The sequence below is a fragment of the Triticum dicoccoides genome, chromosome 6A, assembly GCF_002162155.2.
Source record: "Triticum dicoccoides isolate Atlit2015 ecotype Zavitan chromosome 6A, WEW_v2.0, whole genome shotgun sequence".
Lineage (NCBI taxonomy): Eukaryota > Viridiplantae > Streptophyta > Magnoliopsida > Poales > Poaceae > Triticum > Triticum dicoccoides.
This window is the reverse complement of record NC_041390.1, coordinates 86,553,932-86,571,163: the sequence shown is the minus strand read 5'-3', so window position 1 is coordinate 86,571,163 and position 17,232 is coordinate 86,553,932. Positions and strand designations below refer to the sequence as shown.

The following is a 17,232-nucleotide window of genomic DNA, read 5'->3' as shown; positions in this document are numbered from 1 at the left end:
ATGCGAGCTTAGTAAGGTGCTCCTTTAGCACATTGTCTGAATTCAGAGTTTTGAATGCGAGCTTAGTTAACTGAACATTTTGAAACAATTCAGTTGCTGTGACGTTCACTGTCGACATTTTATATTCAGAAGAAGAAGGTGTTCCTTTAGTACTACATTGTCTCTGTTTGCTGAGATTGGTAGGTTACAGCAGAGCGAGAGGAGAGTAGGGGAGTGGAGAGGGGAGGAGGGCGGCGGCCGGATAGGCCGCCGAGTGACGGCTCCGCAGTGGTGGGCTCGGCGTGCGGCTCTACTCTGCGACGGCCGTGGAGGGCTGCTCTGGGCTCCGCGGCGGCGTCGCGGCGGTGGGCTCGGCGTGCGGCTCTGCTCTGCGACGGCCGTGGAGGGCGCTGGCTGCTCTGGGCCTCGCGGGAGGTGGAGCGGCGGCCCTGGGGGTGAGGTCGCCGGTGGGCCTCGTGGTGGCTTGCGTGGGGGGCTCGGATCCAGAGCCTGGGTGGATCTGGCCCTCCCTTCAGGCGTGGTGCTTCGCCGCGGGGAGGTGCCCCGGCGGCCAGCGGCGGAGTTGTTTATGTGCAGCAGCATGCTCGCTCCCCTTGGAGCTTGGCGATGACCATGATAGTGGAGCGCTGGCTACTCCGAAAATGCAACTGACTGCATGCTGTTCGATATAATTCTCTCACAAGTCAGAACTTCATGTCCTGAATTGATATGCTGTTTCATATGCAGAAACTGTTGTGGACCAAAATATTGTGATTCTGATTTCCTTTTATTTCTTCACTTCTGCAGCTGAAACATTAAATCGAACAGACTCCTATGGAAGCTGATAGTAACCACCAGAGATGCTGGCTCAAGTGCGTCAACAGCTATTCTTGTCACTGGTCGCTTGGTGGTCGCAAATGTTGGTAATTCTAGTGCTGTTGTCTCTAGGAGGGAAGGGTGAATCCAATGTCTGTCATATTGTGATTTGTGGACTCTTGATTTCAGTGGAAAGTTCATATTGTTGTCGTTTTCCCCGTGGATACTCGTCAGTTGAAATTAACTGCATAATATGATCTCATGTTAATCTCATTTCGTTTGCATTAGATGATAATGATGTTTGCTGCATCCCACCCTTTCAGCAATTGCTGTTTTGAGGGATCACAAACCTTACCAGACAGAGAGATAGAGAATTGTGGAAGTTCATATTAATGATGAATCCAATGTTGATTTCAGTGGAAAGTTCATACTGTTGTGGTTTTCTCCCTGGATACACGTCAGTTGAAATTAACTGCATAATATGGTGTCATGTTAATCTCGTTTCGTTTGCATTAGATGATAATGATGTTTGCTGCATCCCACCCTTTCAGCGATTGCCGTTTTGAGGGATCACAAACCTTACCAGACAGAGAGTAGAGGATTGTAGAAGTTCATATTAATGATGAATCCAATGTTGATTTCAGTGGGAAGTTCATATTGTTGTGGTTTTCTCCCTGGATACACGTCAGTTGAAATTAACTGCATAGTATGATCTCATGTTAATCTCATTTCATTTTCATTAGATGATCATGATGTTTGCTGCATCCCACCCTTTCAGCGATTGCCGTTTTGAGGGATCACAAACCTTACCGGACAGAGAGACAGAATTGTGGAAGCTGGAGGATTTTTGTGAGGTGGGCTGGTACTTCTATGTGGCCTCTGAAACTCTATACTCCAGTATGTGCTCATTACTTCAAGAAGAATCATATTATTTCTGTTTTTTACTTTTTTTTTTAATTATTTTTGCAGGGATGTGGTGTGTTGGTGGTGTTCTTGCTGTTTTCTTGAGCATTTGGTGATAAACTTACGAAGCAGTATGTTATTGGTGATCGACAGATCAATGCTTGACTTTACTTTTCTTCCTAAGTTCTCAACTACAACCTAGACTTGTAGGTTTTTTATTAGATATTCTAGGCAGTCATTACGTCATCATAACTGAACGGTAGCCTCTTTATAGAGATTTCTGATTTACCGGTGCACATGAACTCCTCATCCAAGATGTTGGTTGTTTTCGCATGAAGAACAAATAATGGTCACCCATTCTCCCTTAGAAGAGGAAGATCAAGGCTATTACAATTGGTGATTGAACCTTTTATGAAGTCAACCTTCTTAATCACTTTGCTTCACTGTTATTTACAGGAGGAGGTAGTCAACAGCTGACTAGAATTCCTCACCCATGCTAGTGATGGCCTGTGGGGTTTTGTAACTAACGATGTTTTTACTGAAGATTCTCCTTCACATAGTGATATTTTCCTGTAGTTCTCAATGGGTTGTCCCGGATTTTCTATTTCCAGGAAGTTGTTGCCATGGCCAAGCCAATAGAGGATCCTGAGCAAGCGACGAAGGGACTAGTTCAAGAAGCTTCCCAAAGAGCAAGTGCTGACACATGACCGTTGTCATTTGTTCCCAAAGGATGGAACAACGTCGAGCGGTGATGTAATGAGTGAGGAGGTTTGCTAATGAACCAATCCTGATAGTTGTTATTGTTCGTCCGTGGTGCTGTATCTGCTGTTGTATCTGATGTCATGTGGCGGTGGCACCCTCCCGTGCTGCGAAACCAAACTGACTTGGCCTGAGTTTCGCCTTGGTTCCATCCTCCTGGCTATCCTAGATGGTGGTTGATGTCGGAGCAGACGGATGGTGGGGCCAGTGTTGTTACCATATGATCCAAGGGGTACTTTTCTTCTTCTTGCTGAACCTTGCACTTCGCAGCTTCTTTGCTGGTGCTTCATGCTAGTGATTTTTAGCATCAGTAATGTAAATGCATGTAACTCTACTGTTTGAATGATTTTAACAAAGTTGCTCTGCCTGTGATGTCATACCTAAGAGTTCAGAATGGTGCGTGGTTCTTATTCGAAAGCTTTCCTCTTAATAAAGCCGAGCCAAAAAACCAACTCTTGTATCTCTCTTTACTGGAGTAGAATGCTGGTATTACCACATCCGGGACCAATTATGGATTCAGAATCACGCTGACATAGTTCAGCATATTTCATAGGTATTCTCAGACATGATCCATGCCGTTGAACTCTGTAAGTTTCACATAAACCGTAGAACCAAATGATTATCCCAATCGTTAAAAAACTGACATCAGCTTTTTAGATGCCTAGCGCGAACTCTGTTTCTGTCGTTCGATATGACACACAAATCTTGGAGCAGAGGGTTGTGGCATGTCAGATTTCGTTTCAGATCACGCGGGAACAAAATAAGCTCGAATAATATAATTTGAACACACAAGCCCACCCCACTGGCCAGGGTATCTAGATTCCACCTAGGACATCTTAGTTCAATCGTACCCCCTCTTCTATTTTCATCCTTTTTACAAAGGGAATATGCAAAGAAAAAAGATACTTGGCAAATTTACAACATTTCTTTTTCACTAGGTGGCAGAATATGCCAAAAATAGTTTTAGGTGCATGGAAAAATTATTTCCTTCTTTAATTCATTCATGGAAATTTTATTAATTCATTTTTGTATTTTATCATGGCAAAAAAAATTGAACCATGCCAATTTTATTTTTTAGTCATGCAATTTTAATTTGTGAACCATGGAAAAAAAAAAGATTCATAGCATGAAAAAAATTATATTTTTGATCATGGAAAGCATGGAAAATTTATTTTTGGATCATGAAAAATTTACAATTTTTTAGCACAAAACGCCATGGCAAAATTGCCATGGGTATAGAAAATAGCTTTCCTTCAAGTCATTGCAATTTTTGTAATTGTATCGTCTTGGTTACATGGCAGTTTGTAATGTTTTAATAGTTTATTTCATATAGTCTCTTGGCAATCGCACAATTTTCTGGTTTAAAACATGGCACCTCTTTTGCATCTTACTATGCATTTTTATTATTTTTACATGGCGATTCCTATTTCTTTAGAAAACAGCAAATTGGGCCTAGCCCATTTTTCCTACATGTTCATAGTTTGTTGGGCCATCAAGGGCCGCTGCAAAACTCCTCCCGGAGTGGACACATAGGTTCGCTTGATCAGACCCCTAATTGTTGAATAACCCCAGCACATCGTCTAGAATTAAAACATTATTTCAAATTCTCGAACATTACTTTGTAAACATGAATATTTAATTTCCAAACATTTTCTGGAAACATGGATATATTTTCTATTTTACAAACATTTTTTGAAAACGCGAACATTTTTGCAAATTTGCGAATTTTTTTCTGAAAATGCGTTTTTAATAACTTGTGAATGTTTTTGAAAATGCGAAATTTTTCCAAATTTACCAACATTTTTTAAGACTGGTATTTCACGAAATTTGTGAACTTTTTGAAAACAATAATATTTTTTCAAATTTTCGCTTTTTTAAAACACGATTTAAAAAAATCAAAAAATTGAATTATGAACATTTTTTGATATTTGTGATTTGCTAAAAAACAGAAAAAATCTAAATACTAGTAAAAAAACCCGGTTCAGGAACCTCCTATATGGTTCCCAAAACTAGTTAAAACCAGCTTGGAACCTCCTAGAAGGTTCCCCAAACCTTTAACAAGACAACCCCGCTCACCGTTCAATCGCCAACTCTTGTGAGAAAGCTTGACGATGTGATGCAGAATGTGTTAGGGCATTTCCCAATTGAAGTCCATGATTGTTGATTGAAAAAAAAAGGTTAGGGCAGTCCAAATGCTTCAATCCTCTATAACACTAAGCTCCTAAATTTTAAAGAGTCCACATTTAGTCGAGGTCTCCGATTATAATTGGGTCACTCGATTTTGGCCGGGTCATCAGTTTCTCAAAACTCTCATTCAATTCTTTCATAGTATACACCGTGCTTCTTAAATTTTAAAGCCTCAAACTTAATTGAGGTATTCAATTTAGAATTGGGCCAACTGATTTTGACCGGGTCAACACTTTCTCTAGCTCTCCCATTCAATTCACTGTATTTCCTGATTTTGAAATTGTTCCATTCAATTCAGGTATTTAATTTTGGATTTCGTTTATGATTTCGACGGGGCCAACAATTTTTTAAATCAATCAGGAACAATCGGCCTATAAAAGCATATTAATCCCGCGCACCTCCCACCACCAAGAAAAAATAAGCGTCACCATGTGATATTGTAGCACTAATATAGTAGTACAAGCGACCACCGACACAGAAATTTTCCCACATAAATATAGGTTGATTAGCGGATAACAAAGAATCACATCACTAAAGGCCCACCAAATCACTGCACTATAAAAAAAACACTCTATCATCCCCCTCACCCACCAAATTAAATATTCCATCTATTCCAAAATATAAGGGGTATTAGTTTTGTAGAAAGTCAAATTTCTTTAACTTTGACCAAGTTCAGAGAAAAAATACCGACATCCACAATATTAAAAAAAGTATGGACATTCATTTCATGGTGAATTTAAAATACCTATTTGATATATTTCTCTACAAATTTGATCAAACTTAAAAGGTTTGATGTTTTAAAAAACTAATATACCATATATTTTTGAAGAAATCTATCAATATCAACAACGCAGCAAAGCGTGCCCAACCCTTCTAGAGAGAGAGACAGGGGGCTATGTGTGTGGGGTGGGGGGGTGTTTGTTTATGCAAAAAAAAAACGCTTGTTTCTGCCATTCAAATAATTCGTAATATCAAGGGAGTAACGTACATGGCTTGTTCGTGGCAGGAGCGTGCCTTCCCAGTTGCTGCAGATCGAAAACTTGCGGAGCTCCTATCGTGTCGCCGAGGGGTTCTCCTCGAGCAGGAAATCAACGCCCAGAAGATGGTGGTAGAGATGGACTTGCAGACAGCCATGGATAAGATCAACAATAAGCAGGGGGGCGTGTCGGAGAGTGGACAAGTCATCCAAGAGATCAAGGAACTTCTAGCTCAGTTTCTGGAGTTTAGAGTTTTCTGGGTGCGTCGTTCCACGAATAAAGTCGCGCATAGACTAGCTAGGGAGGGTTGATGTAAGTCTGTTGTGTAAAACTTGGCTCCATATGGCGCCGGAGTGTATAAGCTCGGACATTGCCGCTGAAGCGGCGATGGACACTGAATAAATAAGCAGCGTTCCCCTCAAAAAAAGAAAAAAGAGAGTAACGTACACGTTTAGTAAATGGAGTTGTCGCGAAAGTGCAGTTAGAAATCTCATAATTCGGTACATTATCTTTGCATGTGTGATTCATATCTGGCACAAATCGGCCAAGGGGGCAAAATTCCGCATGTTGTATTTGACAAAATCGCATTAAAACAGTAGACTCTAGTCCTTGCCGGTGGACATAGCTAGGGACTCCGATGGGATTCGTCCAGGCACACGTGGAACTTGAGCTCGTCGCTCCCGTCAGTGTGGTCGAGCACGTGCATTAATCACGGGCGTCCATTAATCACTCTTTCTTCAGCTGCAGGCCTGCAGCAGCCAGCATCCAGGCGCGTTGGTGTCCCCGTCGATGTTTTACGAGGTGCGCGGAGTCGCCGCTCATGAATTGCTCCCAGAAACCCCAGAGCATGACGCCCTCCACCGCCGGGTCCGTGCGCCCCTTCCGCAACATCATCTCCACGTAGACGGCGCGCCACGGACTCGTCTGCCATTGACATGTCCAGCTGAACGGGAACGGCATGCCGATCTCCGTGAACTGGGTTGCTCATGTGCCCCCCATGCAGCCTGACGCCAGCCACCGCTGCGCTCTGCTCCTGCAGACAGATGATCTGCTCCCTCTATATGCGCCCTGTTGAAATATGAGATGGGCCTAGAGCTCATATGACAATTTCAGATTTAATCTTTAAGGGCCCACGTAGATGGCATGACAAGGTGGTGAGAAGTTTAGTCCCATCCTGAAAGTGAAAGGAGAGTTGGAGTGGTTTATAAGGGATTCTCTTCCTCATGCTATTGAAGTTTGAGAAGAGATGAGGCCTCCCCTCATCCCCCGCAAAAACCAGATCTACAATCTCCGGATGAGTCATGCAGCATGTCGTAGTGACAAAACTTCCCCCTGGGCTGGGGGAGCAGCCCTGTTGACTCGGTTCTTCACTTTCCTCAAAAAAGCCGTAGGTGGACATGCAAAATTCGCGTGTGGAAATAAACTAGCTGTGATAGGCATGTTGAAATTTTGCTAGTAGGTCTTTGGCCCAAAGCCCAACTAAAATTCAAAAATTATCTTGGCCCATTCATGCACACATATGAGTGGAGTGAGTGAGGCTAAAGTTTAGTCCCATCCCGAAAGTTGAGAGAGAGTTGCACCTCTTTATAAGGTGAGCTCTTCTACCACTTGTATGAGCATGAGAAGAGGAGACCTACACGCGCGCTCCTCCTCCTCCTCGCACGCGACGCGGGTTGCGGGATTGAGCCGAGCCAAGGACAGAACTATGCACGTTGGGTTTACTCCCACGACCTGCGCTCCTCCTCTCTCTCGTAATCCTGTATGGGAGAGGGGCGATCAGGTTTTTGGGGAGCGCACTCGCGCGACTGCCCTCGACGACATGGGCGACAACGTCAACGCCGGCGGTGCTGCTCCCGCTGCACTGTATGTGATTCTATCATTCATGTTCGAGATCGTTGATGACCCACAAGTATAGAGGATCTATCGTAGTCCTTTCGATAAGTAAGAGTGTCGAACCCAACGAGGAGCAGAAGGAAATGATAAGCGGTTTCCAGCAAGGTATTCTCTTCAAGTACTGAAATAAATGGTAACAGATAGTTTTGTGATAGGATAATTTGTAACGAGCAACAAGTAACAAAAGTAAAGAAAATGCAGCAAGGTGGCCCAATCCTTTTTGTAGCAAAAGACAAGCCTGAACAAACTCTTATATAGAGAAAAGCGCTCCCGAGAACATATGGGAATATCGTCAAGCTAGTTTTCATCACGTTCATATGATTCGCGTTCGGTACTTTGATAATTTGGTATGTGGGTGGACCGGTGCTTGGGTACTTTCCTTACTTAGACAAGCATCCAACTTATGATTAACCTCTATTGCAAGCATCCACAACTACAACAAAAGTATTAAGGTAAACCTAACTATAGCATGAAACATATGGATCCAAATCAGCCCCTTACGAAGCAACGCATAAACTAGGGTTTAAGCTTCTGTCACTCTAGCAACCCATCATCTACTTATTACTTCTCAATGCCTTCCTCTAGGCCCAAATAATGGTGGAGTGTCATGTAGTCGACGTTCACATAACATCACTAGAGGAGAGACAACATACATCTCATCAAAATATCGAACGAATACCAAATTCACATGACTACTAATAGCAAGACTTCTCCCATGTTCTCAGGAACAAACGTAACTACTCACAAAGCATAATCATGTTCATAATCAGAGGGGTATTAATATGCATATATAGAAGGGGCCCACGAGATAGGGGGCTCGCCCAGGGGGGGTAGGGCGCGCCCCCACCCTCGTGGGCAGGGTGTGGCCCCCCTGGCGAACTTTTTGCGCTCAGTATTTTTTATGTATTCTGAAAACGTCTTCCGTGATGTTTCGGGACTTTTGGAGCTGTGCAGAATAGGTCTCTAATATTTGCTCCTTTTCCAGCCCAGAATCCCAGCTGTCGGCATTCTCCCTCTTTATGTAAACCTTGTAAAATAAGAGAGAATAGGCATAAGTATTGTGACATAATGTGTAATAACAACCCATAATGCAAGATATAAAAGCATGATGCAAAATGGACGTATCAACTCCCCCAAGTTTAGACCTCGCTTGTCCTCAAGCGAAAGCCGAAATCGAAAAATATGTTCACATGTTTGGAGATAGAGGTGCCGATAAAAGTAAAATACGGACATGAGGGCATCATGATCATTCTTAGAACAGCAACTTACATAATTCTTGTCATATGATTTTTTTATGCTAGAGTAATAATTCAATCACAATTTCAAGTATGAATCGTAAACTTCATTGAAAACTAACAAATTATAATCTCAGTCATTGGAGCAATTGCAATTTATCATAACATAGGAAAGAGTCAATATATAAGAGCTTTTCAGCAAGTCCACATACTCAACTATCATATAGTATTTCACAATTGCTGACACTCACGCAATACTTATGGGTATGGAGTTTTAATCGGACATAGAGAAAGATAGGGGCTTATAGTTTTGCCTCCCAACGTTTTACCTCAAGGGTAATGTCAACAATAATAGTTCATGAAAACTCACATCCAATTATCCATATATACCAGGATCTTTCCAACATAATGTGCTTGCCAAAGGATAAAATGTAAAAAGGAAGGGTGAAGATCACCATGACTCTTATGCAAGGTAGGAGGTAAAAGTAAAAGATAGGCCCTTGGCAGATGGAAGCAGAGGTTGTCATGCGCTTTTATGGTTGGATGCACAAAATCTTAATGCGAAAGAACGTCACTTTATATTGCCACTCGCGATATGGACCTTTATTATGCAGTCTGTCGCTTTTATTTCTTCCATATCACACGATCGTATAAAGCTTATTTTCTCCCACACTAATAAGTCATACATATTTATATAGCAATTTTTATTGCTTGCACCGATGACAACTTACTTGGAGGATCTTACTCAATCCATAGGTAGGTATGGTGGACTCTCGTGGCAAAACTGGATAAGGGTATTTGGAAGCACAAGTAGTATCTCTACTTGGTGCGATGAATTTGGCTAGCATGAGGGGGAAAGGAAAGCTCAACCATGGTGGATGATCCATGACAATATAATTTATCTCAGATGTAAGAAAACATAACCCATTATGTTGTCTTCCTTGTCCAACGTCAACTCTTTAGCATGTCATATTTTAATGAGTGCTCACAATCATAAAAGATGTCCAAGATAGTATATTTATATGTGAAGATCTCTCTCTCTCTCGCCGACAATCTTCAATTCTGTCGCACGCATCCGACACAAAAACCTTGTTCGTCCCTCTCCCTTTCTCTCCATCTCTCTCTCTCTCTCTCTCTCTCTCTCTCTATGTGTGTGTGTGGGGGGGTCTTTCTAGTTCGCATGCATATATACACCATCTATAGGTCTCTCTCGCACACTATGTATGATACTCTAGCTAGTCCAAGCTAGATATCTTGGGTGCACTCATCGTACGCACACATATTCCTTGGCTCTTTGCCTGTAACTCTCTCATGCACCACTATGTCGTCTCGGAGCTCTTCCCTCCCTCTCTCAAACTCTCCATCCGCCTGGGTCACACATACACATGCATATCTCACTCGCACTCGATAGGCCCATCTAAAACTCTATCTCTCCCCCTTGTTCTCTCTCCATCTCACACATGCACACACACAATCTCATGCCCAGCTAGCCAAGTATGATGGTCTCTCACTCAATTGTAGGCACACGCAGTCCCCCCTATATGTATATGACTAGCTAATCTTAGTCTCCATCACAAACATGTGCATGGTCTATCTCGGTTTTTCTCGGGGCATCTTTCTATCGCGCACTCCCTCGATCTCCCACCCATATAGTCCCCTCACGATCTCGATGGGATCTCTCTATCACAAACACACCCTCTCTTCCTCCTCAAGCGTCCATGCCATTCATGTGTCCCTCTCGACCTTTGTTCCTTGTTGGCCACACCTCTATTGGACATGTGCTACAGGGGTGTCTCTCTCCGTTGCAAACAATCACACACTAGCTATCTTCGTGTATCTCCTCGCCTCGCTTTTCCATCTCGGAGATGCATGCGTGATATGTTCGCATAAGAAACGAAAAAACACACACTCTCTCTCTAATTTATCATTTGTTGTCACTTTCTCTTTCACACACATACTCTTTTTGCACACTTACTCATTCTCCTTCACACGCACTTGATCTGTCTCGACTGAGGCACTCTCCTCGGTCCATAGCATATAGATTTATTGAAAAGTCAAACATCACAAAGTTTGACCATGTACGTGGAGAAAAAGAATTACATCTAGTACGTCAAACATATGCCATTAGATTCACCATGAGATGTAGTTTTGTATGATGTATCTTTGGTATTGTAGATATAAATAACATTTGCGTAAACCTGATCAAAGTTTCCAAAGTTTGACTTCTAAAAAATTTACATGCACTGCATTATCGAGTGGATGGAATATCTCTTTCCCCCTCTCAGCTATCTGACGCACCACTCAGCCTTATCGGGGCTCCTCAATCTCTCTTAAACTTTATTGGTCAGTTTGGTTCGTGACCTGACCCTCATGCCTTGATGGCCGGTACTGCCTGGTGTGGACGTGAGATGTAAAATATTTCTGCCTGGCCAGGCTTGTGTGGTGCTGAAGCGTTTGGTTCATGCTTGGGCCAAGCAAAGCATCAACGTCCCATCAATCAATCCATGCATCAATTATTTAATGCTAATATCCATCCATGTTGCTGTTAGCCTTGTGGCCACACGACCAGGCACGACCAGGCGTTCGAAATCGGTCGCATGGGCCAGGCTATTTGTAGTGTCTGGAGTTCAGCCAGGCTAATTAAAGTGCAAGGGAACCAAGGCCAGGCGGGCTTTCTTTTTCATAGGGTAGCAACCAAACAAGCGTGCATGAAATCCAGCCACAACCCCAGGCCAGGCAAAAGATGCTCAGGACGCAAGCCAAACTGGCCTTATATCTCCCTGGTTCACACATACACATGTCTCGCTCACGCTATACATATAGACCCATCCAACACTCTCCGCCCTTGTTCTCTCTCCATGTGACACGCACCACCCTAAGTACCATAATCCCTCAATCCATCATAGGCGCAAGCACTCCCCCCCCTCCTAAGTATGATTATCTCTTACTAGCCAACATGAACACACGTATTGTCTCCTTCCATCCATACGTCTATCTCGATATCTCTCGGGGCATCTTCTATCGCGCACACACCTTGTCACTCGATCTCCCACCCATGTAGTCCCATCACGATCTCCAAGGGATCTCTCTATGACAAACATACACTCTCTCCTCCCCATGTCTGCATTTTCTCCGTACGTCTCTCTCGACCTCTCTCCCTTGTTTGTCAGACCCCTCTTGGCCACGTGCTAGCTTAGGGGTCTTGCTCTCTCGGTTCCAAACAACCACACACTATCTCCTCACCTTGCCTCCGTTGCCGAAGATGCATGTGTGATATGTTTGCGTAAGACACACACGCTTTTTCTCTACTTTTATCGTGTGTTGTCCATGTCTCTTTCACACACGCACACACACTTTTTTCACTCTCTCTCTCTCTCTCTCTCACTCTCGCTCTCGCTCTCGCTCTCTCTCTCTCTCTCTCTCTCTCTCTTGTTAGGGACTCTGTCGCGTCCATAAGCATATGGATGTTTTGAAAAGTCAAACCTCTGAAACATTTGACCAGGTATATGTGGAGAAAAACATTTACATCTGGAACGATCATTAGATTCATCACAACATGTACTTACTTCATACTATCATTTATCTTTGATATTGTAAATATAAGTAATTTCTTTATAAACTTGGTCAAAGTTTCAAAAGTTTGACTTAAAAAAATGTTGGAACTACATTATCGAATGGAGGGAGTAGCTCTTTCTCTCTCTGCTATCTCTCACGGGCCTCCCCTCTCACTCGAACTCTCTATACCGACGGATTATACGCTCACTGTCAGCGTATAGCTCCATATATTGTTTAGTTGACCGGTCAACCAATCCACATGCTGCCTTGTCAACTCGTGTTCTGTATCTTCGTGTGCTGGCCCATGTGGCAGTGGGTTAAAATAAGTAAACTAGAGGCCCATCTGACACGCGGTGAAGTAAACAAAGTTGAAACCACTCGGGGTAGCACCCCGCATGCTAGTAAATTGAGGGCGCATTGAGAACAAACTTCTTGTGCGCGAAGGACGCACTCGCACACAATTCACCATTGCGCGGCGGCATGCACAGAAGGACGCACTCGTGCACACCCAGCACACAACACACACCAGCACACGTGTACACATCTAGGAGTAGAAGGCCGTGGAAAAATCTGGCGCAATGGCCGCTGCCGGAGCCGTCCACCCCCAATCTTGGTGTTCCGTGCAATGCACGGGCATCTACGCACGGGAAATTTTGTCGAACAGGGCTAGTTGTAAGCAGGCTAGCTCTACAGCCATGATGATAGTGACAGCAGACGGTGAGGCTGACTATGGTATGCGGAACACGGCGCCTATACTCAGGTGTCATCTTCGGCGCAGGATCTTGTCACTTCACTGTGAGGAGCAGCACGTAATAATTTGACCAACGGGTAGTACAGTGCTAGTACTCCTACTACTACATTGGTAGTACTACTACTAGTACTAGTAGCACCACCGTCTGGATTTAGGAGTACTACCACGTCCACCGGCACCGAGGAACGTCTCCAGGTAGTATTGCTTGAGGCCGCCAGGGCGAGGGACCGCTTGGATGACAGCTTCGTCTCCTTGTTCGATGAGGTCCTCGTTGGTTTCCTCGACAAGTTCACCGTCGTCAAGAAGCTTGCGGACGACTTTGACGTAAGCCTCCAGCCAACGCGCCCAGGCTCTGCGATGCCCGCCACCCTCAACGGCCACTATGGTAACAACCTCTTCGACGCACTGGTGGCCCTGCGACTGCCCACCGTCGCGCCGGAGAATGTCCACCTCGAGGTTGCGCTCGCCACGCAGTGCCTGGCGCAGCAAGACACCATCGACATAGTCATCCACGTCTACACGCAAATCGTCCACAAGGACTACTACATGCAAGAGGAGGACGATAGGACGCTGGCCTTCTTGGAGTGCAGGGCAACCTTGGACGGCACTGTTCAGAAGCACGTTGAGCTCGCCGCCAACGCCGCTGCTCCTCACACGTCGGTTGGTGACCCGGCGCACTAGGGCGTGAGGATGTCGTTGAACGTTGATGGATCCGTATGTATTTTTATCTTTCCGTCAAATCCATGTAGTAGTATATGATACCATGGTAATTATCTTACCTTTCGCATCAACTTCATAATTTTCGCACGTACTCCATGCATGAACGGCGCCATAACCAAACTTATCATTACTCTAGGCAAAATCGTTATTTTCTATCTATCGGTCGCGCCATGGAGCAGAACCAAATTTTACAAGTTACGAGTTCAAAAGGAAAAGCCTACCGTGTTCGCGTCGCACCCCCACACGGTTGGTTCGGCACGCCGCTCAAGCAGGAATGCATGCGGTGTTGCATTTTCACTTACAAGTGGGACCGCAGTTGAGCAACCCGACTATCGGCAAACCCCACCCCGCCCACCGCGCGATGGCTGAGAAAATAGGAGGGAGAAGAGATGGTTGTAGCACGGACTCCAAGAAAATTGGTGTCGGATGGGATTCGTGTGGGTGGCGTGTGCCGTACTGCTAGACGTGAATGCTAGTTATGGCCCATGCCACCCCACTATATCGAGCCTATGTCGAGGTTCGTAGAACAAATTTCCTGCAGTCCGTGCTCATCCCTCCTCTATCTCTCTTCTCAGCCAGCCAGCGGACGCGCGGAGCCCATCGTCGGTTTGCTCACATGCGGCCCCACATGTCAGTGAAAACGCAAGAGGACCCACTGAACCTACACATCTTTCACCTCGACGTGCTGGTGATGAAAAACAAATCCAATAAAGATCTTCGGTGGCCACTTTTGGAGTTACTCAAGAGTAGTAAGATTCTATTTACAGTTTAACCCAAGATGCACATCTCGTGGCTTCAACTACCACTCTATTTTCTTTCATGACACGACCTGGATGCTGGATGTCCCACGCGTCGGCAAAAGGAGGAAGAACCCGACCAAATCTTCGGTTCTGCTCTCGGATTAGACTAGTTGTGCTAACTTAAAATTTTTATTGTGTACTCCCTCCGTTCCAAAATACTTGACTTCCATTTGTCCAAAAATGGATGTACCTATATACTAAGACATGTCTAGATACATATATATTTTGACAAATAGAAGGCATGTATTGTGCAACGGAGGGAGTAGAATGGATGCAAGTTTTTGTATTGGGAAGAAGAGTACGTCCATATATTGATAGAGCGCAATTTAGTAGATGTTCTATCACTTTTAGCTAGCACAGACGCAAGATCGAGCCTCCGCAGATCAACAATCAATGCATCGAGAAGGCACTAATCCAACTTACAAGAGTAGTAAAATGTATTCTTGTGGTTCTTGTTTTCTTTGGTCTTGCTTTTCTAGTCAAAATTATCGTTAGAGTCCGTGCAAAACGGAGGTGCGTTTGGGGTCGTGCGTTGGAGTTGGCCTTACAAGTGGGACCGCAGGTAAGGAAACCGACTATCGGCAAACCCCCACCTCGCCCGCCGCGCGATGGCTGAAGTTAGAGAAACGACGAGGTTGAAGAGATTGCTCTAGCATGGACTCCAAGAAATAATATGGTGTCACATGGATGTCATGGTGGTGGCGTGTGTCGTACTCCTGGACGTGAATGCTTGTTCTGGCCCATGCCACCCTACTACTCCCTACTACTTACTCCTACTATATAGTACTAGTATCGAGGATTCGAGGTGCTGGTTACGTACAGCGAACACATTAACATATGGCTACAGTAAAAACACCCGCCCGACGCGTGAAGCATCTGAAGCTAGTACAAATAGTGTACTACTATTGTTGATTGGCCTCATCCGATAACCTGTTGCAATGCACGTACAATTATGTATTCAAAAAATATTTTTTTGCCTCGTCGCACCACTCACTCAGAGAAGCGACTCGAAAGCCATTCATAAATTTAGTAAGTTTATCACACACATATCATTTTATTACATACAACAGGTCATCAACCCACATCGAGAACGAGGATACATTATAAATACTAAAATTTTCACCACACAACAAATAACAAGCAATGAAATGAACTTCAACTCAACCATTCCTTGGCATTGGAAATGCTTGCTTTGAACCACAAGTGATTCTCTGGGACGGGCCATCGATTGTCGATCTGGAAACCAACGCAGGACTTATCATCCAGGCTGAAGCGGCCTACTATATCCCTACCAGGGTAGGGAACCACACAAATGTCTGAGGTATAGACATAGTTGCTTCTCATAAATGTGTCAACAGCAGTTGGATCGCCTTTCACCATCATCGGATAGTTTTGTCCAAGGAAGAGCGAGTTTTCTCCAAGACTATCAATTCTGTACCAGGGAGAAGGAGTTGGCGCTAGCACACTAGTATCCATCCCGAATACCATGCAACGGGTGTTGGAATAGGTCCGGAGAGTGCGACCATGGGAGACACCTGCTTCCTTACCAGTAACATCATCAGTGGGCTGTATACACACAAGAAGAGGTGATCCATCGGAATTAGTTGCCAGGCGCCACAGAGTATATGGGCGCTGCTCGTCCTCATGCTCGTGATCATCACCATCGTCATCTCCCCCTTGGTTATAAAATTTTTCAAGTATAGGCGGTGGGATGTTCATAGGACCTTGGAAACACAAGAAGAAGGTTAATTAGTAAAGGGAAACTTGCTAACCCGCATGCATGTGGACGAAACAATTATAATTATGGTGGAAGACAAATGTACCGAAACTATGAGGATGCCATGCAAAAACAGTGCCACGAGTGGTGGCAGCAAACACAAGGCGCTTGTATTGAATTGCAGCACGGTACTCATCCATGTACACAAACTGATTATTGAGCAATATCCATCGAGTGAAACCATCAAGGAAGGCAACAAGCTTGTCGAAGATAGCAACAACATCATAGTCGCTGTAATTCCAAGAGCGGTTGGGAACTCGACAAATTTCTATCTTCCGTAGAATACAGTCACCATGATCGTATTTGAACGTGCGTACATTACCGGTGTGCTCAACCTCTGGGCAGTGTGCTGAGATTTTTGGAAGTGGAACCCGGTGACGAGTGTACACATTCACAAGTTCCCACTCGCAGTTGGACCCAATGTAAACAACCCAATCTCCATTTGTGCCCGCCCAAGCCTTGCCCTCAAGCGATGGCATCTTAACATCATACGTATCATTATCAAGCGGCACCAACTTGCACAGGGCGAGGCCTCCGTCGTGCCGGCGCCAGTCATCATCAGGGTTACGGCGAAGAAGATAGGGGAGATCAAACCGCTCCTTGACTCTTGGTTTCTTTGTAATGATGTTATTAGTTGAGTCGAGAATGGGCTTGAATGAACCTGCCATGCTAGCCAAGGTGATGACATCGCACCGATCAATGAGTTCCTCCACCACGTCATCTTTCAGATCGGGGCAAGAATAACAGGGTCGTTTCCGTCCTATTCCCTCCATGGAGAAGACGATCGAACAATGGCAGAAGAAAGGGTGAAGGGCTGAAGGAAAATGGAGGAGTGAGAGGAAGAGCGTGCGACAGCAGTTCCAAATCGAGAGGGAAAGGC

The 17,232-nt window shown here is 44.6% G+C and overlaps 1 long non-coding RNA gene across 4 annotated transcripts; it reads left to right on the top strand.

Annotated features, from left to right (window-relative positions):
• Window positions 1-232: 232 nt before the first annotated feature.
• Window positions 233-2,834, top strand: LOC119315184. Of its 4 annotated transcripts, none has more exons than XR_005152621.1 (4): window positions 233-682; window positions 787-898; window positions 1,347-1,649; window positions 1,765-2,834. It is a non-coding gene; the product is annotated as an uncharacterized LOC119315184 (long non-coding RNA). The 4 variants fall into 4 exon arrangements; XR_005152622.1 differs by having other exon boundaries at window positions 787-1,649; window positions 1,765-1,829; window positions 1,973-2,834; XR_005152619.1 differs by having other exon boundaries at window positions 787-1,649.
• Window positions 2,835-17,232: the final 14,398 nt, after the last annotated feature.